The sequence below is a fragment of the Linepithema humile genome, chromosome 7 (assembly GCF_040581485.1).
Source record: "Linepithema humile isolate Giens D197 chromosome 7, Lhum_UNIL_v1.0, whole genome shotgun sequence".
In the NCBI taxonomy this organism is placed as follows: domain Eukaryota; kingdom Metazoa; phylum Arthropoda; class Insecta; order Hymenoptera; family Formicidae; genus Linepithema; species Linepithema humile.
In genome coordinates this window covers 14,530,446-14,557,388 of record NC_090134.1, presented here as the reverse complement: position 1 = coordinate 14,557,388, position 26,943 = coordinate 14,530,446, and the positions used below count along the sequence as shown (strand labels likewise).

Genomic DNA, 26,943 nt, shown 5'->3' with positions numbered 1-26,943 from the left:
CAAAAAATGAGTAAAATTTCAGATCATCAGCACAATGTGTAGGTTAGATTAGGATATAATGTGATTCCAAAGAGAACCATCGTACGCTACCTTCTGAGTATAATTTCGTTTGATACTTTTTTAGATCCATATTTACTACGGAATCCACGATACGTCTCAGTATAGTTTTTGCTTCTACTGTAGAAGCACTCGATAAGAAACACTTTTTCTTCGATGCTTAGCGCGTTTATTCTGACACTTATAAACCGGCTTGTACAACGGCTCAAATGAAATTGACAGGTCTCAAGTACCGGAACCTAATCAGTTAAATGACTGCCGAAATTGAAAACGGGAAATATAACCGTTTACTTTCAATACAATCCTAATGGTTACCTTATATACAGTGATGGGAGAAAGTTTCGTAATGGTCAAATATCTTGGAAAATAATGATTATGGAAGAAAATGTTCAATACAAAAGTTTTAGTATATCAAGTGGTCTATTATATAGTTATATTGAAATGATCTTCATGTGACCTAGAAGGACACCGCAAAGGTCAACTTTGAAATCTTAAATGGAAACTCTTATTTTCTATTACATATTCTTAAAGCTGGTATCAAGACGTTTCCGAAACACTATAATAAAGTTATTTTTCATTAAGTACTTTTCGAGTTATGAGGCTTGAAAGTTACAGCATTTTGACATAAAATACAAAATATCTTGTAAAACGTTCAATTTTCGGGAATCTTACCTTAATACTTTTATGCATAAAATAATGAGACGAATCAATTGATATAAAGAAAACACATTGTTGCTTTTAAGAAAAAATATGTAATTTGCAACATGCAGCTGCATATTTTTTTTAAAAAGCAACTATGTGTTTTCTTTATATCAATTGATTTGTCTCATTATTTTATGCATTAAAGTATTAAGGTAAAATTCCCAAAAATTGAATGTTTTACAAGATATTTTGTATTTTATGTCAAAATGCTGTAACTTTCAAGCCTCATAACTCGAAAAGTACTTAATGAAAAATAACTTTATTATAGTGTTTCAGAAACGTCTTGACACTAGCTTTAAGAATATGTAATAGAAAATAGGAGTTTCCATTTAAGATTTCAAAGTTGACCTTCGCGGTGTCCTTCAAGATCACATGAAGGTTATTTCAATATAACCATATAATAGACCACTTGATATACTAAAACTTTTGTATCAAACATTTTCTTTCATAATCATTATTTTCCAAGATATTTGACCGTTACGGAACTTTTTCCCATCACTGTATATATGTATATTACGAGGTTTATTTAGTAGTATAATATATGTATGTACTCGTATTTATGAGAAATGTTAAGTGTAGGGAATACTCTTTGTTTTTTTATGCAACATAATATGAAACATTTAATTATTTAATGAAATCGTTGATTGCAAAATTAAATTACAAATTAGAACCTTTTTTTGATTGAAAAACATCTTTTTCTCAATTTTATGCGAAGAACAGAAACTGATAATTTATTAAGAAATACCGAGTGTTTATTCAAATAAATTATCGGAGAAAGAATTAGACACAACGGATCTGAGAAAGATATAGTATATTATTATAAAGAATGTAAAAATGAAATGTTTGATACTCAAAACAAAAAGAATTAAGTACTTGTGTTTTTCTTGCATGAAATAAAAGGATTGAACTTGAAATGAAGAACAATAAATCTCTATTTTTTTCTTTTTTTTTGTAGCAAGATGAATATTTTCTTTTATAAGAAATAAATATATAATCTAAAAGTGTGAAGTACGTGTATATGACACTTGGAATTCCACATCTAATGAAATTTTATTGAACGTAACAAACAGAATCAGTCTGGTTTAGTCAAATGGATTGAATTAAGGAAGCAATAAGCTGTGGAAGAATATACAATTATGAATTTTAGTAATCTATTTTAAAATCACATTTAACGTGTATAATTTCAGAGTTCTGTCACCGCTACGTAATGACATTTACGATGAAAGTGATAATTATAAGAGCTTGCTATCGAATTTTGTGATAATGACGCTCTAAATTAACTTTAATGTTTATTCTTCTTTGTCGGAAAAGTGTAACCACTTCTCGTAGCTTGCAGCACAGTTTGAAGTTCGTAGATCGCATAGCTGTCGGAACTCCCACAATATCGTTAACTTGTATCAGGAAACGGATTCTCTCGCGAATTTACTGTATATACAACAAATTCACTGTATAATTCAACAATTATAATTCGGAAGAGTTTGCGCAGCAGGAATCGATATTGCAATAATCCAATTGTTAATGTAATGTAATATATCAATATGTCAAGATTATTATATTTGCAGTAATACAAGGTGTCCTATTTTAAATGATCCGCTCAAATATCTCACAAGCACCGCATTAAATCGAAAAATATTTCAAACAAAAGTTGTAGGGTTTGGAGAGGGAAAAAAGATAGAGATATTAGCTTGACCTTGAGTGTAGGTGCTTCGGAAATTTAAAGATTATTTTAATTTTTTTTAATGGAACTATCCTGATTTTTTTTATATAAATCGATTCCTCGGAATATTTGGCGTAAAAAGTTATAAGGGCAGGATAGCCAAAAATTGAATACTTTACGAGATATTTTATATTTTAATTTGATATAATTTTACATAAATTATAAAATATCTCGTTAAATATTCATTTTTTAATTATCTTACCTCAATACTTTTATGCACAAAATAATGAGAGGACTCAATTGGTGTAAACAAAAACACATAGTTGTCTTTAAGAAAAAATATGATATATCGTTTCAGCTACATATTTTTTCTTAAAGACAACTATGTGTTTTTGTTTACACCAATTGAGTCCTCTCATTATTTGGTGCATAAAAGTGTTGAGATAAGATATATACAGCGGCGCACTCAGGATATTGTTTTCGGGGGGGAGAATTTTTAAAATTCACACACACAAAATGAAACAGTATGACCAAAAGTCAGGATAATTTTATATTGCACAATAAAAAATATAAAAATATTACATCGTTTAATAAAAAATACAATACAATTTATTTTTACAGTAGCATAATTATAAATTGATATCGAGTTTTCTTGGTTTTTCTTAAATAATCAGATTAACTGGATTTCTTAAATAATCAGAAAATTTGCCTATATATATATACCATATATACATATGGCTACTAGATGTTTCTTAACCCAGCAAACACCAAGTTACAGTTATATAATTGTTAGTTGTAATTTCCCACTCAACAATATAACTGTTATATAATACACGTGTTATATAACAATTATATTATTGAGTGGGAAATTACAACTAACAATTATATAACTGTAACTTGGTGTTTGCTGGGAAGTAACTTATTTAAATCCTTTCACAATATGAATATCTTAAAGTAGATATTATATACGTTCAAACAGCAGTATAGCTGGAGAAGCTATCATAATTATAATATTTGTGCAAAAATATTGGCGTGAATTTTGAATTATTAAAATTGTGATTATAGTTAATAACGGACAAAAAATACAAATGTTTGAACGCATTTTATTTAACTACAGATTTTTTACTTTTTGCTGTTGAGTTAATAAAAAAATAACGTATATTAATTAAATTTCGGGGGAGGGGGGGGGGTTTACCAAGGGTGTGTCACGGTACATATATATATATATATACATACAGGATGTCCCATTTTATTTTTGATAGTCAAATATCTAAAAAAATATGGGAGATACGGAAAAATATTTCAGACAAAAATTGTACGGTCTCGAGGGGACAAATAACGGTAAAATTAATTTTTGAAAAAAAAAACAATTTTTCAAGATGATATAAAGGTCATCGCCATTTTTTTCAATGGAATGTGGTATTTTTTTATTAAAAAATCTAAAAGAGCGTTCAATTTTACGTAAAAAAGTATTACAATACCTTTGGTCTAAAATCATTATTTAAAGAGATATTTTATGAAGAAGAAAAGAAAAAGAAAAAAACTTCTACTAAACAATGTAATGCAATTGGGACGAATAAATCGTATGGCACGTAGAATGTGTCGACGTATGGCACGTTATGTGTTTTATGTAGAATGTGTTGGCGTACCGCTAATTTAAAATTAAGCAATTCAAGATTACGCGATTATGATTGTTGATTAATGGCGATAGTTCATGTTAAATAACATTCCACACCGATAGCCCATTACTAAATTAAGTCGACACTTCCGACTTCCGCTCGTATGACACTCGATCTCTATCGGAAAAACACGGATAATGCAAAGCAATCTCGCCACTGTGCAAATCGATAAGGGCTAATGATGTACCACGGAATCTAAAGAATTATGAAACAAATGTGTTCTAGATCTTTCAACAGATTTTCGGATTAATTCAAGTATTTAAGAATAATTGCTTTTTTGCGAGATAAATACAAAATACGTAATAAATATAAAATAAATAAATTAATTAATCTACAAGGTGATTTAAAATAACCTGATGTCCTTGCAATGCCATATTCTTGAGCGAATTCTGAGACGATTTTTCCTTTTACAAAATTTTGTCCGAAGCTTAGTTTTCAAGTTATAATTGAAAATAGGTAGCAACTTACGAGTTCGATACAACGGGCAGGCAGGGACGCGCAATGTATAATGAGACTGTCAAGTGTTTACTGTCGTCTCATGACGCATTGCATCGTCCCTGCCTGTCCGTTGTATCGGACTCGTAAGTAGCAAATTATTTTCAATTATAACTCGAAAACTAAGCTTCGGACAAAATTTTGTAAAAGGAAAAATCGTCTCAGAATAAGCTCAAGAATATGGCATTGCAAGGACATCAGGATATTTTGAATCACCCTGTATATATACATATTATAATATACTCTGTCCAACGAGAGAGTAACCTCGATCTGCGCATAGGAGAAGTATAACGGGCAAAGTGGGGAGAGCATGCTACTCAGTACCGTATACGTAAATACACTTTTGGGCCCGAGAGTGTCGTATTTATAATTATTTATAATAAAAATAATTTAATAAATAATTAAATTTATAATTTAATTTTTAATAAATTTATAAAAATTTAATATAATATATTTATATAATATATTTATATATAATAAATATAATAAATTATTATATATTTATAGTTAAACAATTAAAACTTTGAAACACAATAAATTGAATTAAACGAAATAGAAAAAACAATAGAAGCAACAAAAATTATTAATCTTCTGATCTAGATTAATCTTAATTTTTAAGAATCGTTTAAATCGATAGAGGTTTCAGAATCTGTTTCGCCTGTGATATTAATTATTAATGGAGATATCCCATCATTTTATCCAAGGCCGGATTTAGATCGTAGGGGGCCCCTAAGCATTGGCTGTAAAGAGGGCCTTCTTAATTTTTTCCGTCAATTTAATACTCGTATGAAATTAGTTGTATGGAACCTTTGAGGCCCTTGCTGGCGCGGGGCCCTAAGCAATTGCTTATATTGCTTATGCCAAAATCCGACCCTGATTCTATCAAATGGTCAATCTCCCATATCTTTTTCTCTTCATCTTTAACGTGCCTAATAAAATTATTCCAATGATCAGCTGTTACCCGATCAACACCTTTAAGTAATAGTTTTACATCTTGTATTTTAAAAGTGTTGTTATTACTCTTAACGTATTTCTTAACCATTAACTATACCATTTCAATCGGATTAAATTCGCAATGATACAGAGGTAATCTGAGAACCGTTTTATTGTCCTGTTTTGCCATTTCGTCTATGATATATTTATCAAACCTGTCTTCTTGTAGTGCAACAATTTGCAAGAGTTCGTCCTTTACCATAGTCTCTGATATTTTTTTTCTTTTATCTTCTAACCATTTTATTATTTCGGCTTTTCTCCAAGAAGTATTCAGCAGTGTTTTCAGTTTCACAGAATAATACGGAGCGTTGTCCATAACAATAACAGCATTGTCGTCTAGTGATGATAAAATATTTTTGAATCATTCAAGAAATATTTTGCTATTTATTTTGTCGTGGTAATCCCCCGTATGTTTCTTCGATTCGAAACATAGAAGCCCACCAGGAAGGAAACCAGCAGCACTGCCAATATGCAGAACAATTAATCGTTTGTCTTTTCTACTTGGATTAGCTGGTCAACCCTCGGAGAAATGCGTCTTTCTTGGATTTAACTGTTTCATCCATTCAAACTCTATTCGTAACGTCACCGGCGTTAACCCAAATCTCATCCAGATAATAAATTTGCCGACCCTCTTCTCGATATCTCTTGATAGTTCTCAGGTAGTTTCTCCTCCAAACAATGATATTTTCTCTCTCTGTCAGGATGCTATTGCGGTGTCGGCTAGTATATGTGAAATTCAGTTCCTTTAACAATGAGTGAAAGGTCGATCGTTTAAAATTTAGGAAATTTTCGTCAGCGTTTACAGTTTGTAGAGCTTTGTTCAATGTTGGTAATTTTTTATTGAAATAAAATTTGTGAACTTTTCTCCGAATAGTATTCTCAACAAATTTGTCGATTTTTTCTTTAAAAGATAGGCGATATTTCTTTTTATTTGGGGATGTAACCGCACCTATGCGCTCATACTCCAACAATATATTTTTTATGCTGCTAAAACCGATACCCATCTCTTCTGCTAATTGAGTAATAGCATGTTTCTTGATAACTTTGGATTTATTACTTTAATTTTTTGTACAAATTAATAATTAGGAGCTTCTGACTTCTGCGGATCGGCTGAAAATACAAATGAAAAAGATACGTTTCAAAAAGAAGTAATAACAAACTTTGAATATGTTATTTTAAGTATTTTTTTATATAACAAATATTTACTCGTGATTATTCAAACAATTTATTACATTTCAACATATTTTTTTCGCAGTAAACTCATACTAAAAAGGACACTATAAACTTTAAAACTACAATCTCCGATTTTAGACATGTGTGCTGTTTGAGAAATTATTAATTTTTATTCATCATTGTTTACCTGGCCTGTTTTGTTTTTCTTCACAGGAGATGATATTTGCAGCATTTTAATATCTAATTCCTCTTTCATCTCACTAAAAGTTTGTAAATCATTAATAGAAAAATCTTAACACGTTCGGTTATTTCGGTTATTTTTAGTTATGCAATACTCTAATGTCACTCGCTGGCATTAGCACGCCGCGCGAGCAGTACAGCACTGTGGAGTGGGGGGTTTTCTAAGCGTTTCGTCAGGGAAAACCTGTGCCGAACGGACGAGTTTTCGTCCGATCCGAAGTTACTCTGTCGTTGAACAGAGTATAGACACACATATTGAATACATAGTTAATTAACTGATTAATTAATTAATTTTGTATTCATTGTATAAGGATAAAAATAAGGAAAGCATATGACATTTTTCTTTAGTGATATATATAGTATTATACAGGGTGTCCGATAATTGCTGAATCACTTCTCGGGTGTAGGTAGAGCGAGTTAAACCGAAAAGTTCTCTATCATTTTGCGATTTTCGCAATAATTAATGGGGAATTAGTTAAAAAATATCGGCCAATTCGCGCGAGTTTAAGTGTGCAGCGAGAAGAGACCCGTGGCGGTACAGTCCACTGTTATTTGGTTACTAGGCACGCGATGAAGCGTTGGGAGGAGCGCTCTACAATTGACAACATACGAGTGGTGCTGAACGCTAGATCCTTGCGTCCTAGCGACCACGTAACAGTGGGCTGTCTCTTTTCGCTGCGCGCTTAGACTCGCGGAAATTGGCCGATCTTCTTTAATTAATTTCTCATTAATTATTGCAAAAATTGCAAAACGGTAGAGGACTTTTCTACTCGGTTTAACCCGCCTTACCTACACCCGAGAGGTGATTCAGCAATTGTTGGACACCCTGTATATACAGGGTGTCTCGCGTAAGTTGTACCACCGGGAACTGGGAGGTAGATGGGATTGAAATAAATATAAAAGTTCTTTACCGTTTTACGATATTCGCAATAATAAACGAGATATTAATTTTTACATTTGGACTAATGAGAGCGCGTCGAGAGAAGCGCTCCAGCCGTTCGAGGTCTAACCCGGCTCGGCGCGGTGCGGCAAGACGTGAGCCGGGCGCCGGGCTACGGCGCGTTTTCCCTCTTGTCTCGTCAACGCGCCGCCCGCAGCCAATGTATGATAGACTAGGCCGGGCTAGATCTCGAGCGGCTGGAGCGCTTCTCTCGACGCGCTCTCATTAGTTCAAATGTAAAAATTAATATCTCGTTTATTATTGCAAATTTCGTAAAACGGTAAAGGACTTTTATATTTATTTCGATCCCATCTACCTCCCTGTTCTCGGTGGGACAAGTCTCGCGGGACACCCTGTATACATATATATTGTATATACATATTGTATATATACACAAGGTGTCCCTAAAATTTTGACAAAGCGCTCGTGTACAGGTAGAGCGGACTAAACAGAGTCGAAAAGTTCTGTACTATTTTACAATTTTCGCAACAGTTAACGAGTTATCAATTACTAAAGATTGCCGAATAAGCGCGCATCCATCCAGCCTACCGCCGAATGCAAGCGCGCGGCGAGATACAATAAAAAACGGGAGAAAATCATATCTCAGAGCGGACTTTACCGCTTGTAGTAAAGAACTCCACGCGTGCCTAGCGATCATGGTCGCCGGGCGGTTGTATCTTGCCGTACGGCTGCATTCGGCGGTAGGCTATATATATACAGGGTGTCTGACCACCTGTACACCCCTTTTATAACGGAGGGAAGTGGTTTTTATTAAAAACTCGAAAAATTCTAATAAGTAAATCGGGTGTGCTCTATCGAATGGTGATATTCTCAACTTTTGATTTCAACCAAAAGTAGACTATCAGAACCCCACGGTTCGTCACTTTCGCGGTATTTTGCGACTCCAAATCCTCTCCGCTCTGCCTGTCTGTGCGCGCTTGCACACGCGTACGTTTCTGGATGAAAAAATATAATTGTTCATGGGAGGTGTTTAAAATGAGTACCGTTCTTTGCAATGCAAGCATTTATTCTGCTTTGAAAAGAATTGGTCGCTCAAAGAAAGTCTAAAACGACGTTAGTATGATGGCAGAGCAGTATAATAAGCGAAAATATTATATTAGTTTACTTATTAAACATGAAAGAAGATTTGGTACCATAGTGGTATACCTAGTCTAATAATTAGGGCTTTATGGATCGAGTTTTTTTTTTTGAAGTAGTTGTTATTTTTGACATTCCTAATGTTCATACAATAGAAAAAAATTGTTTTTTAGAAGTCCTGAGAAGGCACGAAAACGCGCTAAGTGACCCTCCTCCTTTAATATCTTATACATAGGAGTGATGATTGAAAGCCAGTATCCAGTTAGTAATTACCCTCGGTGACTGCACTGAGAGAAAAGAATAATTGCAATAACCATAATCTATAGTGTTTTTTGGCGCCAACCATATTTTTATAGGTATTCTAACTATAATATATAGTTGATTATATGATTGACAGTACCATAAAGTTATTGTGGTATAAGGTTATTATTGCTAATGTTATAGTAACAATTCCTATAAAAATGAGTATTCTAATTATAATTATAATCCCATACAATTATAGTTCCAAATATCATATACTTTTTTCTCAGTGTGCATGCACGTGCAGAGTTGCGTTTTTAATATCTCTCCCAAGCGCAATACTTTGAAGGACGAAACATTTGTATTTCCTTTTCATTTAAAGGGGAGCCATGTCTCAAATTAGACGGACCTCTTGCATTCGAGTCGCTTTTGCATAACGCGTGACCAGAAGTTACACGTAGCCTGTTATGGCAGTTCGATGGAGTTTAAAAGCGTACGAGCTGCAAGTAGAAATAGCATTTAACTTTGATGCGCGTCCAGCCGAAAAAGTAATCAGGCAAGGACAGGAAACACAATCGCGTACCAATACATATAACAAAGTATTGCAATTCTCTTTCAATTTCCAAGAAAGGTCACTAATTTCTAGATCATGGTTCATGTCAAATTACTCAATAATCCGAACTTTACATATCTTTTCTCTAAGGTCGACATGTTCTCAGGAAAATATTAATGATAATAATAGGATCTGACCGAGTTAGACATCGATTTAATTTATTGGAAGGCGTGGATTAGATTATTCGGATTAGGATTATTCGCGATACGCTTGAGAGAGAATTATTGTTCTAGAAATTTATATCACACTCTAAGTATTATTAAATTTACGAAGAAAATCTATATTTGTATTATACGATCCTAAAATGTTTGACCAAACTTGAATACTTTATCGATTATACTGATATAAAATGTCATATAAAAATGGATTCGCAAATCTTTCTTTTAAAAATTTATATTACACTCTAGGTATTATTAAATTAAAAAAAATATTTATCGATTAATTTAGAAAAATGTGCATATATTGATAATTCTTTGTTATTACTCAATATTATTTTGGCGTTTAGGCATTATTTGGAATTATTTTCATTTGGAATAAACATTATCTGGAGTTAGCTTTAAATTGAATTGAAAAGGTTTGTGATTAACGTATAATGTGACAAAAACGGATTAGGTCTTTCGTATATTGTGTGAGCTACACACGCGTTTCTTCTTATCGTAAGGACTAGGGAAAATTCACGAAACGTCGTTTACGTTTACTGCAAACGCGCGCACAACTGCAGAAAGCAAGTTATCATACGCATTGCTGCACAAACCGGGTATATTCACTGTATTTTCGATTTTGGCTTCGAGCTGACCGTTTCATGACAAAGGAATTCCGCAGCCATAATGGCTTAAGAGCGTTCGGAGAAAACGTGTGTAAAGTTGAATCCCATAATAACGCAAGCTATGTTAGCTGACATATGCTTCAAAGCTCGTATTCCCAATCTTGTATGACGTGTTGTGCTTGCGGACAACCTCAGTCAGAGATTGGATTCCTAGGTGACTTGTGTGACATGCGAAAGCTCTGCGCGCGAGATTAGATAATAATGCAAAAATTCACACAAGATTAAAGTTAATATTTCTCTCTGAAACATAATGAATATTAAGGAATTTTTTTCGATTATAATTTCACATAACTAAAATTTCGCACAATTAAAATATTTTTTGAATCTAATTCTTTAATGGTGTACTATATTTAAGGGCTATTTTAAACACTGTTTTTCACTTTATATAAGTTTTTTTATTGCTGATTTTTATTTTTTTAACTAGTAATGGAAAATTATAATAAAAAAGGCTTTTTATCTTTTAAAATGTTACAATTTAACAAATACAATAATTGATATATATTCAAGAACTTAATTTTTTTATGTTATAAGGCAATAATTGCTCGAGATTCGTTCGCATACAAAACCAATTATTGGCTATTGACAATTAAGATTGTAGATCCTATTCATTGATCAATAATTAAGAATTATACCGAGTGTTCAAAATAAAGCGTTACAAATTTTTATCTCGGAAATACGGCATTTTTGAGAAAAATTGTTCAGACAAGAGTTATTTGATTTCAAGGGGGAAATATTATGACATTTATTGTTTTCTATTTGGTGGAAGGTTTCAAGGTCATTTCAAGGTCAACTTTGTTTTTTTAAATAGGAACGTTTTTTTCAATGGCAACATATTCTACGTAAAAAACAAGTAACTTTTGTCTAAAATATTTTTTTATCCACCTTCAATTTTCCAAGATATTTAACAAAATATCTTTACACTTTTGGAGTTTAAAAAATGCCGATAACCAGCAGTTTTTGAGGAAAAGTGCAAGAGATAAAAAATGTTTATTTTGAGCTAATAAATTTAATAATTTAATAAGTTTTATTTGAACTTTTTTGTTGGATTTTTTCAGATATTTAAGGATTAAGGAGCATAGTCAAAGCTGCGAAGGTACTTTTACACCGTGCTTGGAATAATAAATGCTCATGCAAAGTATGAATAATAAATAAATATTTCCTAAAAAAAAATTTATTTTCAAAAACTTTGTCAAATAAATGGAATTAATAACACTTTAACGTTTTATATTTCAACTCAAATACAACAAAACAAACGATTTATTAGAAAAACAAATAAACTCTTGAAATTATTAAACGAACGTAATATTACTTTAATATTAATATTTAAATGATCAATGTCCAATTAAATGTTCGAAATGTCCTTCCACTTCAATACACTTTAGAACTCTTTCACAAAAACCTTCAAACATTAACTAACGTATGTGTTGTTATTTGTGTACAGGCTTGACGTATTCTATCCATCATATCTTTACGCGTTGTGGGAGTAGTTGACATAACACGTTCTTTTATGAAGCCCCAGAGAAAAAAATCTAATGATGTTAGATGGAGAACGTGTGGTCAATTCAGGACCACCTCTACCTATCCATTTTCGAGGAAAATTCCAAAAGTGTAAAGATATTTTGTTAAATATATAGAAAAATTGAAGGTGAATAAAAAAATATTTCAAACAAAAGATACTTGTTTCTCTACGTAGAATATGTTGCCATTATAAAAAAAGTAGGTTTCTATTTAAAAAAAAAAAAGTTGAAATGACCTTGAAATCTTCTATCAAATAAAAAACGATAATATTTTTCTCTAGAAGTCAGATAACTTGTCTGAATAATTTTTCTCAAAAATGTCGTGTTTCCAAGATAAAAATTTGTAATGCTTTATTTTGAACACCCGGTATATACTTAATATTTAAGAATATCCCACTTATAAGTTTAAATTTGATCAGAAATTGAGAAATTATATTGTTCTTCGCGTTGTAGAGTAAACCTGGAGTTACAGCTTTTCTACGATTTGCTATTTGGAAAAATACTGCAATACATTGTATATAAAATCAATATTTAATTTGACATACTGATATATTATATGCATTTTTAAATTTTAACTAAGATGTAAAAATCTTTATGTATTGGAATAAGTGTGATATAAAAGAACCGAGTTAAAATATGTGGTTAGTGTCGCGCAGCGCGCAAATACGTGTAAATGATATTAGATATTACACATATGCTCACTTACATGAATCAACTTTATTTGTGAGCGCATACATATACATTCGTTATTTTATTTTATTCTCTGTTGTTTGTTGCCTACTCATATAGATAATACAGATAAATCGTACAATACGAGCTTTTTAATGATGCTAGCAAAGTTGGTTTAAATATTTAGTTTTCATCAACACAGGTCACTTGTTACGAAAGTTTTTGACACTAATTATTTGTATGTATAAATATGCGTCGCTAACAAGCTTGGAGAAAATTAATTTATGTAATTTATTCAATGTAAAACACTTGCATCATTAGATTATGCTTCTCACTCGTTTCAAACAAATGTGGTAATTTTTTTCATTAATTATAAATTGATTCAAGATTAAAAAATTCAACTAAAATTACGGAGTTTTATTAATTTTATTCGTAATATATTGAGAAATGGAACACATTTATTAAACAAAAATGTATTTTATTAAAATTTTTAATTTTATGTTTGCGGAAATTATTCATTATTTTTGTGATCAACATAAATAATGTAATTATTCTCGATGTAATGAACATAAGAAAAAACTCAGTAAGTCGATTGCTGAGGTCAAGAGAGGATAATATGTTATTTATATACAGGGTGATTCAAAACAGCTTCATGTTTTTGAAATATCATATTCTTGAGCGATTTCTAAGACAATTTTTTTTGCAAAATTTTATCCAAAACTTAATTTTTGAATTAAAATTGAAAATAGTTTACTACTCACGAGTCCGATACAACGGGGAAACAGGGACGTTGCAACGCATTATAAGATTAACGTAACACTTAACAATCTCATAATGTGTTGTTTTAAATCACTCTGTATATTGTCGCTTAAATTTGCGACTTTTTTTACGTCAAAGAAATCTCATTCTGTCTGAAAGGTCTTCATCGACCGCTCTGACGTCGCAAAAAAAGGAAGAGGTAAAAACCGCGAGAGGCTTTTCAAAGTAGGAACGCAGCTTTGTTTCGCTTCTTCCATTCGGAAGCAAAAAACTACAAAGGAATAAGAGATGGATGCTTTTCCTTCTCTCTTTCTCTCTATAGTTTCCTACTGAGAATTTATAAAAGCTATAGAAGCTTTCTTCTCTTGAATGCAGATATAATTATGCTAATTTCATAATTCCCTGGATAAGCATTGTCAAATCATATCGTAAAAGTCGTAAAACTTTCAACCAGTAAATATAACTTTGTGTCGTCTAATATTTTTAATTACTGCTTAACAATCTATTCATTGTAAAATTGGATTATTAAAAGATAAAATCAAAAGGTATTGAATATTGAAGGATAACAGTTATTCAAACCATTTTATTCTCACAATAATATTGAAACGTTTAAATTGTGCTTTTTTTCACATCAAACAAATAATAATTTATAAAAGAAAATATGCAAAAATAAATAATACTAGTTATGTGCTAATCTATGATTACAGAAAAAAAGAATACAATAATTTCTTTTTTTTTCTATTTGTTACCGCTTATTTTCATAGTTTTTCACGTGTTGCATATATCAAAAAGCAGTATTTTTCTTTTCTTGAAAATGCAGAAATTAAAACCATTTGAATAAATGTATTATGTTATTTTTCATGTGCACTGCTTTTTTTCTCTTGAACAATGCATTTTAAAGAAAAAATGTTTTATATAAAAGTTGCAGGATTCAAAGAGGGTTCCAATAGATGATTTTATTAGATTTTGAGTCCGGTGTCCATGTTGGGCCCAGTAGGACCCACATCAATTTTTTTGAAATTGAAGCTCCCATTTTTTACTGCAGATTTGGATTCTATATGTTTCAAAATAAAATAATTTTGTTCTTGATCATTTTTTGCTAAACTCTCTCTAACAGGCCCAAAACGTTATTCGAAGTTATTATTATGTAATTCATTTAACGTTACGAAATATCGATTTTTGGGCATATAATCTTAAAAATGACGGGTTTTAGAAAAAATTATGTACTTTAAGGTTTGGAGATGACGATCTGATAGTTAGATTGAATGTTGGGTCTATGTCCCAAGTTAGGCCCAATAAGGCCCAGGTCGATTTTTAAAATAAAACTCACCAATTTCTTATCACTGATCCAAGTTTCACGTCTTTAATTCAAACAGTTTTGTGTTTTTGAAAGATTGATTAGATCAGGCTTGCGGCCAGTTTACACTTTTCAGCTGATTTTGCTTACCATCATCCCCACTCCTTTTGTTTAGCAACTAGACTGCTTACGGAGACGTAAGACGCTCGAATTCAGAAACGATATTAGCTGTAAATCATATGGGGGACATTTTGCCTCGTGCGCTGTTCACTAATATAATATACAAGGTGTCCCTAAAATTTTGACAAAGCGCTCGTGTGAAGGTAGAGCAAACTAAACTGACAATGAGTCGAAAAGTCCTGTACCAATTTTCGCAACAGTTAACGAGTTATTAATTACTAAATATCGCCGAATAAGCGCGTATCCGTCCAGACTACTGCCGAATGCAAGCGCGCGGCGAGATATAATAAAAAAACGGGAGATAATCATATCTCATTGTCAGAGCGGGCTTTGCCGCTTGTAGTAAACAACTCCACGCGCGCCTAGCGACCATAATCGGTTGTATCTCGCCGCGCGTTTGTATTCAGCGGTAGGCTGGGCGGATTTGCATTTATTCGGCGATTTTTAGTAATTAATAATTCGTTAATTGTTGCGAAAATTGCAAAATGGTACAGGACTTTTCGATTCAATTTATTCGTTTTATCTGCACACGAGAGCTTTGTCAAAATTTTAGGGATACCTCATATAATTAATATAATATATTAACATATATTAATATATATATATCAAGGCCTGTATATAAGTTTATTACATAATAGGACACATACATAAAATTAATATTCTCTCTGTCTTATTTATTATAACTATATTGTAATATAAAGCAAATGGATGGTGTATTTAAATTTATGTATATTTAAATTTAATATCAATAGATTTCCACATTATCCTTGAGGTATTATTGTTGATGCGTTTTTTTTAAGTTGTTTCCTCCGTAGGCCTATTCCACTAAAGTTGTAAACTCTATTTGTATTTTGTTGCTTTGAAGGACGAAACATCAATGTCAATTTTTGATGAACTTACTCGCATCAGCGAGAATAAGGTTGTATCGCTTAAAGAAGATTGTGCACCCAATTTTATATGCTTCATCTTTGAAAATGAGAATTCACACAAGTATGTAGATCTAAACATAAAAAAAATTTTTAATCCAAAATTTCGCAATTATAGATGTTTGGATTTATTCAAAATTTTAAAAAATTCTACACTTGTTCCTTGCCGCATTTTCAGTAAAATATCATTTTGTAAGTCACACAATTCTAATTGAAGATTAACGCTCTATTCAATTATCGGAATAGTTCGTACAGGAGTTTCGTAAAGTACTTTTTCAAGGTTTTTTCTCAACATTTTAAAATCGCGAAATCGTTCATCAAAAAAATCAAATTTGTGCAATCAATGTATTAATTAAATGCGCATATTTTTTAATATTGCATTTTGTGCCATGTTCCTCAACGAGAAAGGAAGAAATAAAAATTATTTCTTTCTAAATGGTTTAGAAATGATTTTAATTTTGCACGGAACGAATCGACGTGACTTACTAACTCGGATATCGTTTGATTAGTCTGTTGAAGTTTTGTCTATTCAAATGATAGGTCAAGTCTCCGATAAAAGCTAGTTCGCAAAGTGACTCCACGTCTTCGAAAAATGATTTAAATGTGTCTAGTTTTGGAATGCACATTTCTTGCATGAAAAATTATATTTATTTTTTCACAGCAAAAAATTTTTGTAGAGTTTTTCCGGCACTTATCCATCGAACTTTACAGTAAAGAGGCACGTCTTTATTAGTTGCATCGTACTCTTCAAGGAAACTTTGAAACTGGCGATGAAGCAGGAATTTGTTGCCACCTTTAATCGCATTTACTATTGCTGTTATTGTCTGCATAGCACTGGATAGTTTCATATTTTTTCCGCATAAAGCTTCCTGATGAATAATACAATGATGACAATCTTTTGCTTTTTGCAGCTTACATAAGATTAATATTATATAGAACACATCAAAATTGTACTTGATATTTAGTATTTGTCAACATTGATTATTGGTGCATTGGAGCATTGATTATTGGGCTATTAAAAACTACTGTTTATTTGACCTTGGGCGTTGAGAAGGCGTTAAGGTTATACTAAGGTCACTTTTTTCCTTAAATGGAAACGTATACTTTTTAAAGCATATTCTTGTAGTAAATGTCGAGACGTTTTCGAAATACTGGTTACAAATCCTTTTTCGATGAGGATTTCCTGAGTTATGAGTCTTCAAAGTTTAAGTACCATCAGTATTAACATTACTCAAGGTGTATCATGCGGAGGTTGCCCGATCGAGGCAGCAAAGAAGAAAACATTCCTAAAGGAATAAATACTTGAAGATAATGATCCAATCTTATATTGATTTTTGTTGTCAGCATAACACTGACTCTCTTCTTTGCTGCCCGTACGGCAATGTTGAAAATAATTGTGGCAGACACCGCCCACCATACAAACACGCCGCGCTTAACAGTCTGCCCCACGCGGCGAGCCGAACGCAGTATCTATCGCCTTTAGATTTTTTAATGAGGAACGATAAAGAATATTGTTTTCACAAGAGAGCCGACAATTAAGAGAAGATATGATTGAGTGAATCATTAATGCTTGCAGATTAATTTCTAGGAATGTCTTGTTAGCTACCAGTCGCGAGTTTGATGATTGCATCATTGCCTTGAGGTAGAAGGGAATGTTTTCAAATATTTGAGAAATTAAAATCTTTAAGTCTTTAGGAAATTAAATTAAATTCATGCTCTCACGCGCACATATATACATACACTCATGAGATGTGAATCTGATCGAGCAACTTCCGTGTGATACACCTTGAGTAATGTCAATACTGGTACTTAAACTTTGGGGACTCATAAAGAAGTTCTCATCAAAAAAGGGTTTGTAACTAATGTTTCGAAAACGTTTTGATATCCGCTACATCCGCAGAATATGTCATAAAAAGTATAGGTTTCTATTTAGGGAAACCAAAGTGACCCTTTTTTTATGGCGGGAAAATCTTCAAAAAGAACCCCGAATTATCATCTTAACTCCCGGACAGGTCGCTGAGACGCTAGTCGACCAAGCTAGAAGTCAGGACTCCCCAGGGGAGTGTGGGATTTCTATCCACTAAAACCCCGCCGTAACCTAACTCGATGTGTCTTGGAGAGAGGCACCGGGCACTTGTTAAAACTCGTCCAGTGCATTTCCCACGCTGAATCTATTCTCATGGGAGAGAAGAGAGTTTTATCTAGTTCTCTCTTAATACCTCCTTGCAAGCAACGGGATGCAGGTCACAACATCCTTTCACCTCTTACCTCGGGTCAGCAGCAGATGTTCGCTGTTGTTGTCCCGACGGCCTTTCGGACGACTCCATGTAGCTTGAACCATCCGGGTAGTTTTCCTATCTTGTGATAGAATGGTGTAAGCAGCCATTTCCGTCGCCCGCACTGGGGAATGGAACTGAAAGGAACAGTGCGCCCCCCACAGCTCTGCCCCCTATCGTCCTGAGGGAGGTCTCGATGGACTTTTTTCCTCCCACGGACTTACCTTCTACCTTGCGGGTAGGGGTAGGGGAGAGGGCAATTCCCCGTTCTCTGTCCCTCTCCACCGCCTCCTTCTGTGACATGATTTCTTCACAAAAGGAGACCACCGCCTCTCAGAACCTCTCCCCGTCGAGCATCGTCTGTACAACAGCGGGCAGGGAAAGAGTCTTCATCAATTATATCGGCCAAGACACGGCGCTTATTAGCCCAGGCTGGATATACCTTTAGGATGTGTTGCGCCGTATCCTCCTCCGCAGTGGTGGCAAATGGCCGTTCTTTCCTTCTCGATTTGACACAAGTATTCAGCAAAGCAGCCATACCCAGTGAGCACCTGCGTCGAGCAGTAGGTGGGCCTACTAAAGTCTCTGTTCTGCTATGTTTCGAAGTACGGTAGAACAGCCCCGACGATCCACTATTCTCATCTGGACGGAACTTCCGTCAACTTCAGCTGCCAGTACAGCAGGAGGGATTGCCAGGCCTGGCGTCTCAGCACCTCAACCTTCCTGGCGAGGTTCTCAGCACTCTCCCCGCCCTGATGGAGATTCTTGCGCTTGTCGTATATCTGCGCATACATCTCCGCCAGGAAATGCGTGAGAAGCATCCCCGTCAGAATGCCCGCCGCTTCGTGAGAAATGGTCCTGCATCCCCTGGTGACTCTGATGGCCAGTCGCCTCATAACACTTCGCAGCAACTGTTCGCTGCGACGATCAGCCAACAGGTCGCCTAACCACACCGGGGCCCCATACAGGACATGTAGTGGACCACCTCTACATACAATCGGCGGATCCTATCCTTGGATCCCCTTATGTTTGGAAGGAGGCGTCCCAACGCGTTCGCCGTCCTATCCAAACCAAGCGGTCGAAGTGCTCTCTAAAGAGCCAGCGGCTGTTCAGGATGAGTCCCAGATATTTAATCTGGTCGCTCACTCGGACCCGAGTCTCACCCACCCTTATCCAAGATTGGAGTGGTTTGCCTTTCGGCCGAGATCCATGGAAGTATAGGGCCTCGGTTTTATGAAGAACCACCTTCAGTCCCAGAGCTCGTATACATCAGACGACCATCGCCACCCCTGCTTCCGCGCGCTCTTTTGCCTCCCCAGGCGAGCACCAGTGTAATCTGCGTAACACATCAATGCTATGCTCGAGGGAAGGCTTTTCCGCAGCACCGCGTTGTACTCCAGGTTCTACAACATCGGTCCGAGGATCGATCCCTGAGGCACTCCGCGGTGCATCTTCCTCCGTTGGACCCCGCTTAGGGTAGTGCATCCACCTGTCCCGAGATAATCCCCGATGATCCTCCTTAGATAGGGAAGAATCTGATGCTTCATCAAGACCCTCCCTATATTGCTTCAGGGAAGGGTGTTGAATGCGTTGACGATATTAAATCTTATCGCTAACGCCATCTCTCCCCGGGAGATAGCCGAATCGAGGACGCGCACACGACGTGGGTCTTATCTATCGTGGAGTGGCTCTCACGGAACTCGAACTGCGCATCCGTTAGATTGGGGTCTACCCGAGAAAATCAAGATGACCTTAACGCCTTCTCAACGTCCAAGGTCAAATAAACAATAATTTTCAGTGGTCCCCTCAAGGCCAAACAAATTTTATATAAAACATTTTTCTCGAAAATATGTCTTTTTCGAAATATTCAATAAGTATGCTTACGAGAATCACTTTTATACAGGGCGTTCTATTTTAACTTTTGCATCGAAATATCTCGGAAAAAACGGATTTTTCGAAAAAATGACAAGAGACCAAACTTTTAGGAAATCGAAAGAGCTATCTGACGGATTGGTTGGATTTTAAGCCCGGAGTCTTATTTGGGCCCGGTGAGGCTCAAATCGATTTTTTAAATAAAAACTCATATTTTTTATTACAGTTTCAGGTTCAGAATATTTTTTGCATCTGATATAGCTTGTTACAATTTGAGCCCAGGGTCCGTTTTAGGCCCAATAAGACCCAAGTCGATTTTCTTGCATAGAAATCCTCATTTTGTAAGAACAGATAGGTCACTGAATTTGTCAAAGTTAATAGGTTGTTGATAAATAAAGTATTATAAAATCCTTATTAGGAATAATATTATATATAATTGTATTTTTTAACCGTTTATTCTAAGCAAACTTATAAAATGTCAAATTATCCACAAAACGAAGTAATTGACGTTCTTTTTATTTTTGGTGAATGTCATAGAAACTATAGACGTGCGGCACGCGTCAACATTCTATCTCAACAATATCCTGATTGCCGGCATCCGGCTGATCGGCAAATCCGCAATATTGAAAGAAGATCTCATAGGAATCCATTCTATCGCCAAAGATAAAAAAACAGACTTCAGAACAATACTGATTCTAGAGTTCTCGCAGTGTTGGGAATGGCTCATATCAATCTATATTAGTACTCGTCAAGCGGAACGTTAACTAGGAATTCCAAGATCCACTGTTCATCGAATATTACAATCGGTTCGATATCGTTCTTACCACATAACTCTTGTACAGAAATTAAGCGAAGATGACCATAGAATGCGAATACAATTTTATTGAGCACTTTAAATGGGCACTTGATATATTAGAACAAGATCCAGAATTTTTCTGGAATATCCTGTCCGGGGTTGAAGCAACATTCCATAGCAATGGGAGTCTGAATAGATATAATTTTCATTATTGGTTACTAGTGAATTTTTATTGGTATCAATAAGTGCTTTATCAGCATCGTTGATCCCTTTATGTTTGGGTGGGAATATGGCATGGTCAAATCATCGGACCTTACTTTTTTGAACATACCGTCTCTGATGCAACTTATTTAGAGTTTCTTCAGGATTATTTGTCAGAATACCTTGAAAACATTCCATTGAATATCCGCCAGAGATGTTGGTTTTAGTAAGGTGATGCTCTAGCACATTTTCATCGTAATGTTAGGACCTTTTTGAGCAATATTCAAATCGTTGGATAAGTCGAGGAGAATTAGTCCTTCCAAGATCACTAGACTTGGGCCTTATTGGGCCTGAAACGGGCCTCGGGCCCAAATTGTAACAAGCTATGTCAGATGCAAAAAAGTATCCTGAACCTGAATCTGTAATAAAAAATATGGGTTTCCATTAAAAAAAAATTGATTTGGGCCTCACCGGGCCTAAAATGTAACCAATTCTTCAGATAGCCCTTTCGATTACCTAAAAGTTTGGTCTCTTGTCATTTTTTCGAAAACCCCATTTTTTCCGAGATATTTTGATGTAAAAGTTAAAATGGGATGTCCTGTATACACGTATGTGATTAATGTACAGTAAATGTCATATGCTATATTAATAAAACATTTTTTAAAAAACATGTCTGTCTGTTTTTTTGTATGTTTTCTTTCGTTACACAGCATAGTATTTTTTATACAGTTATTTGAAAATAAATATAAAAATTATGTAAAATTTAATAAAATATAGACACAATAATATAAAATTTTGCATAATGAAACAGATATATCTGTATATAATGTAAAATTAAATAAATTCCTTCTGCATTTATGAAATATACAAATGCGTATATACGATCACACTATATATCACGCGTGTATACGATGGAACACACGATAAATACCTGAGCAAAGTAGATAAGTCCGTGTGAACGTTTTTACTTTCTTGGCGACATAATATACGAGTATACCTTGCAGACTTTTTGTATAACCTCATGTAACGGAGTGAAACGCTTCATCGTGAGGAAACGTGTGTTTTATCGCCTCTAAACCGTGTAGCAAATAATGGATCTTAAAAAAATGTGCTGACACGAAAAAACATATTGTCAAATATAAAATGTTTTTCACTAAAACTGAACTTTGCGTGCACACTGGAGCACACTATCTTAAAAACTTTCGCACAATTTCGTATTCACTCGAAGTGAATATCTCTGGTAAGTTTCTAGATATTTGATTTTTAGTTCAAGTTATTTAAAGTCACTTGTGCGTAAGAGATAGTGAGAGTGAAAGGAGAGCCGAAGCAACAAGATGCAGTTACTTTGCATTGAGAACAAATCCAATACATTTTGCTATGAATGTCAATGCCTATAAATTGTCAAGAAATTGAAAATTTTTTTGATTATATTTTTGAAAATGTTTTTCTTTTTTGGGGTAAATATCAAAACACTTCGATACTTTTAAGCTAAAAAAATTCTTAGAAATAAATAGTATCTTTTTAAAAAATATCGATATTGCTCACAAGACAGGAGTAGAATTCTTGGAAATTTCATCTATAGATCTTTAGCTCGCATGAATGCAGATGGATAGATATCGTAGATAGATATCGTAGACAATTTTCTAAATTTGCATTTTGAGTCTCTATCGCGGATTTTAAACCGTGGTTGACATGCTAATAGTTATAGACGGTTAAGACGACTTTTTTCGTGGGATCTGTCGATTCATTAATCACGATTCAGCGACTAATATCGCTAAGTAAAGTGTGGCTTACACGATGCTTTTTTACTAACCTCTAGCACGCTAGTGCGCTAGTAGCTAATGAAGTTGAAATGTTTTAATTTGACTAGTTAGAGAGAGAAAGAAACATGCTAGTTTACCTGAATTTTAAAATACACGATGCTTTTTCACTAGCTGCTAGCACACTAGCGTGCTAGTAGCTAGTAAAAAAGCATCATGTAAACCACGCTTAAGATAGCAAATTTACCGGTCAGATATTGAAACAACTCTATCTTTTCTGTTCGAATCGTTATAATAGTTATATTTTTCAAATATTACATCTCATCGATGTTGTTCTTGCATAAGAGCAAATGGATAAGTATCAAATTGTACGGGACTCTTTGAATAAATACAGTTGTTGAATTCTCGACAATATCGTGTCTTACACATTATTTATTTATTTCGAGAGTGCTAATCAAGTGATTGCTTACAAATATTTAGCCTTCTGTGTATTCTAATTTTTTTATTACGCTAAAATATCAGAATTAGTTTATATTGAAAATATTTTGAAATTCTTAGATTTGGTTTAAAGAGGAACACATATGCACACGTTAGCAACTGCTTGATCGGCACTCTCAAACTTGGGTAGGTTAAGTTAAATAGGTTAGGATTTTGCGTGATTAGCACTTTTGAGCTTTGTTTAGTTTGATTACAAAACACACAGATATTTTCTAAACTATTGACTTTAGATAAAATTAAGATAGGTTCTATACGTAAAATTAAATAATCTTATATTCCGGTATAAAAAATATTTGTTTCTAGTAAAAAAATTAATTTAACGTTGAAAATTGACTTTGAAAATTGTCATCTACAAACGTTTCTAAAACATCACCTTATACCCTTCTTAAAATTTTGTAATTTTTGTTGAAAATAATGATTTCAAGAAATAATATTTTTTGAGATAAAAATTTGTAATGCTTGATTTTGTTCACCCTGTATATACAAGTATAAAATTTGTCAGAGCAATTATCATTAAAAAATTAAACTTTATTTCTCTCGTAAGTCAATATATTATATTCATATATAATATAAGTGGTTACAATGTCTTTCATGTTGTGTTATTCGGTGTGCATGTACAGATATAAAAAATAATACAACGACTAAACAAGAATAAATATTTATCATAGATTTTCACGAAGATGAATGTATAAGAGTCAAGATTTAATATTTTATTTTTTCTTCCGTGTATAAACAACATATTTGTCAGAGAAATTTGTCCGCGTATATTATGCAGGGCAACCAAGTTTCTCTACATGGCGTATAAATTTATTCAAACGTCTCTCTTCCTGACACTTTGCGGCAAACTAAAATCGCATTAGCTCATTGTTGAACAAAGTTTGTTCGGGCGGGTAAAAAGAATTATCGCGTAGACACTTGCGGCTGATAGAATCTATGCGAGAACTCGACGCTGCGTTGTGATGTATGTGACCTATATTGCTTGCTTTAAAAAAGCGATAAAAGTAAATGTCTGTTGTTTATTGCAAGAAATTTTTAGCGATTTATATTTGTACCTTGTTTGTGTGTAATGTATTTAATATGTAATATTTTGTATATATTTGTAGCATAATAATTTTTACCAATTTACATCGATATTTTACTTATAATATTTTTGAGAATAAAATGCATGCCTATTTTTATAATTTGTATTGAAATCAAATCAATGTTTGTATTGGACCATGTTTAAAATGTAGCTGCGGTATAAACGGCTTTCGCGACATAAACGGCTTCCAATTTATAAGTTTGGAGCTCTGCGGTGATATTCCCGCGATGAAATCTTTTTTTATCCGAAAATCTTGATCGTCAGTCACTGTGACAAATTTTCATGCAGAAAACGAACAGTGTCGTCTCCATAAATTGCTTATATCGGATGAAATTCAGCGTCGCAGTGTGTAGCGTCGCGGAGGAAAGATTTACAGGTGAGTTATTGGAGTGTAAAGTGTGATGGTGGTCCATCATGCTTGAGACCATAGACGTAGTAAATATAGACTGCTCGTTCCTTATCTCTACGCCTAAGCGAAGCGCGTACAGAGAACGCAGTTTTAATAGAATCGCTATCTCTTTTCAACTCGATTAGGAGGAATATGTGTGACAGAGAAAAGGATTCTATTCAAAGTCTTCTTACTCTTTCTAAATTCTCGACACACTCTGCGAACGCCATGAGCAGTCTATACTTACTATGTCTATGCTCGAGACAAATTATCTCTCTTATCCTACACTATTTCTCGACGTCACTTTGAGCCCACGTGTCATTGAAAAGCGTGTACCATAAATTATTTACTTTATCTGATGATGTTACACTGCATCGTACAGTTTATATCAATTTTACAATATAAAATGAAAAGTAAACAGTACCGCGCAATCTTAAATATTATACAATGATAAATTATATCAGAGTACGTTATAATGTAATAAATTTGAGAAGTTTTCCGTCTGCGACAAGTGTTGTGATTCGACTTTTACTTAATAAAATATTAAGACACTATGTTTTTAACAAGTCTTTTCTTTATACCATTAATTTATTTATTATATTAAATAAAAGCAAAGCATTTTTTAATCTTTCTCTCAAATTATTTAATGCTACAAAAAGATATTTGTGTTTTTGTACACATTACATAACAAATAAATCATTCATAAAAAAGTTTTGACATTTGAAAAATGTTTAAGGAAGTTATTTGTTATTATTTAGCAAAAAATTTTATTTTTATCGCAACCAAGTACAATAATTTGCATTGTAAAGTTATTATACATAAGAAAAACCTTTTTTCTTACCTTTCGTGTTAAGAAAAACCATTTTTCTTATCTTTAGTATTAGTAAATCAATTCAAAATATTTCAAGAAAATTATAATTTTTAAACATTAATTGCATTTATAGTATATAAAATAATTCTTGTCATCGAGTTGTGATAAAAAATGAAAAATGATAATATTCTAATATTTTATTGCAAAATTTTTAAATACATATCAAAATACGTGTTAGAATCATGTATACAAGACTAAAAAGGACTAGTACATATTCACAAATATGGAAATACAGATGGCAATATTTTACTTTATAATTTTAAATACGTAACTATATGATTACAATGGGAACGACAGGATTAAAAATGCAGTTAAGCAAGCAGGCGACAAGATGGGTGGGGAAAGGGAAAGGAAAAGGAAAAGGGAGGGGAAGGATGGGAGAAGAGAGAGGGGGAGGCATTACGTGTGACAAGATAATTACTATAATAATGCAAGCATTACTACATACGTATATAGACACTATTCATCACGCCGCGTTTGTCGCGTGTCAAGCGTTTTCGCGGACACGAACGAAGAAAGACACACCCTCTTTTAAACTTACTTTGAATTGTAATTATATTGTTTTGAGTCAAATGGTGTGACGATATATATACGTGTGTGCGGAGAAGAATAGCGAGGAGTGGCGGCTTTAAAGCGCGTTCCGTTATATGCGAGACGGCGGTGTCGCGTAGGCGTGTGTATACGTATGTACGGTCACTTTACGTCACGGAAAACGATGGATCGCACACGTGTCGTCGCTACTCCGCCCTGCGTATGCAAACTCGCTCTGGCTAATGCATACGTAACGCGGCTACCCGGAGGTTACTTCAACAATGGCGTCTTATTATGAGACGAATTACGTCTCATAATCGCCGCAATTTCCCCTCCGCTCTCTCGGCATTCGCTTAATCCTTTACAGGTTCCTTCCTTTAGCGCGGACCCACCCGTAACATCATTTTTAATCCCGCATATATTGCTCGTAATAAATTTGTAATTTGATCTATTGTTTCATATTCGAAGAAGAGAAATAGAAAAAAGATTGGACACGACAAATGACGTTTCTATGTTGATTAATTTACCTGCTTGTTAAATATTTGGATTTGCTAAACTTGGACATTGGAGCTAAATGGCATGTAAAATTGCGCAAAAAATTTTATCTT

At 33.8% G+C, this 26,943-nt stretch overlaps 1 protein-coding gene and 1 long non-coding RNA gene across 6 annotated transcripts in view; both read left to right on the top strand.

The window, feature by feature from the left end:
- Positions 1-26,943, top strand: part of Cngl (Cyclic nucleotide-gated ion channel-like) — a 262,907-nt gene that overhangs the window by 69,989 nt on the left and 165,975 nt on the right. The gene's annotated exons all lie outside the window — the stretch shown is intronic.
- Positions 9,054-13,648, top strand: LOC137001102 (uncharacterized). The gene is made up of 2 exons (XR_010891229.1): positions 9,054-11,848; positions 12,155-13,648. It is a non-coding gene; the product is annotated as an uncharacterized lncRNA (long non-coding RNA).